Consider the following 1682-nt stretch of genomic DNA (forward strand, 5'->3'; position numbering starts at 1 on the left):
GAAGGCAAAATTTTAACTTGTCTCCCACAATTTGCATAATATTGGAGATTTTGTTTAGTTTGTTCATTCAACAAAGCAGCCAAAAGATTATGATTTTATGGTTCATTTGGACCGAAGAGTCTTTTTGGTTTCGTAACTTTTAATGTTAGTTTTCTTCCCTATCCCACCACTATCCCTTTTGACAATTCCCCAACCCCTGTCACTTTTAATTAAAGAGATTTCAACTTCCAATGTACTTAGTACACCTTATCCTAGGATTCCTAGATGCATTAGCACATTACGCCATCGATAGCCATATTGAGGATTATAAAAATGAATGCCAACTTTACACTGTTGTTTAGTTTGAGATAATGGTCAAGTACGATATCATACATATTTCTCGACATGGTCTTCACTTGACTGGAGTGGCGAGAAATATATATTGGAGATTCTAAATTTTATTCTACCTATTAATTGTTTTTCTCTAGCTTTTTGGAGGTGCATTGAATTAGGCAGGTCGGACACATATTTAACCCCAAACAATAATGGCCAAAATCCCATTTACCCTTTCCTCTAAATTTTATTCTACCTATTAATTGTTTTTCTTTAGCTTTTTGGAGGTGCATTGAATTAGGCAGGTCGGACACATATTTAACCCCAAACAATAATGGCCAAAATCCCATTTACCCTTTCCTAATACAATTTACATGAATACAGGCTGTATCGTAAATCAATTTTCTGTTTCTCCATATCCTATTTTCTAGTGGATATTGGATATATTTTCTTATAATTAGGGTACAATTGAGTTTTAAAATATTCAACTACAGTTGAATATCTTACTAATCTTTTGTCCAATCATGCATAATATGTACTTGGTATTTAAATTCCAGTCTAAATGATAAAATACACCTCTGGGTACACTGCCTACCGTCTGCATCCATATTCCATACAACTAAGAACAAGGAATTTTTCACGAAACAATAAAATTAATTAATTGCACAATTCCAATCACCACTTGATTGTTGAGCTCATTAATAAATTTACCACTCGTTAATTAACAAGAACTTGGAAAAGCTTTCACGTCTGATTGCAAAATTCACAACGTGATTGAAATCCATTATCTTCGCCCAACTTTCCATTATTACCCGTTTGCAAAATAATTTTCAGCTCAATCAATAAGAGAAAGATCAAAAGGAACGGCCTCCCTACCACTTCCTAAGTTTTTACGAGAAACGGGAAGGGTTAAATGGCAAGAAGAAAATAGAAAACAAATTAAATTCAAAAGAGAAGGCAAGACGGAGAGAGAAAGGGGTGGGAGAGTATAAGGTTCAGAAAGAGAAAGAATAGGGTAAAATCCCTTTCGGTTATTACTGCAAACAATTTGTACCAAATAGGAGTTAAACCAGCTGAGTGCAACCCCAAATGGGCCATTAGGAGACACCAAAATTTACTACTGACATGAAAATTGATCAAAACCAAAAACCATTAGCAATTAAAATATCAAACATACGCATTTCATGCGTGACTGCTGAGGTTATTTTCCTATAAGATAACCACCTGCCCATCTCTTTTAGTGGAATTGAAACCAGATTCTCAACATTATATTCCCAAATAAAATTGAATGGATCAAAACAATAATGGATACAATTTCAATACAAACTTATTAAATCCGGATATAGAAAAAGTTCAACTTGGAAAAAACG

This window comes from Diaphorina citri, unplaced genomic scaffold (genome assembly GCF_000475195.1).
Source record: "Diaphorina citri unplaced genomic scaffold, Diaci psyllid genome assembly version 1.1 scaffold225, whole genome shotgun sequence".
NCBI classification, from domain to species: Eukaryota; Metazoa; Arthropoda; class Insecta; order Hemiptera; family Psyllidae; genus Diaphorina; species Diaphorina citri.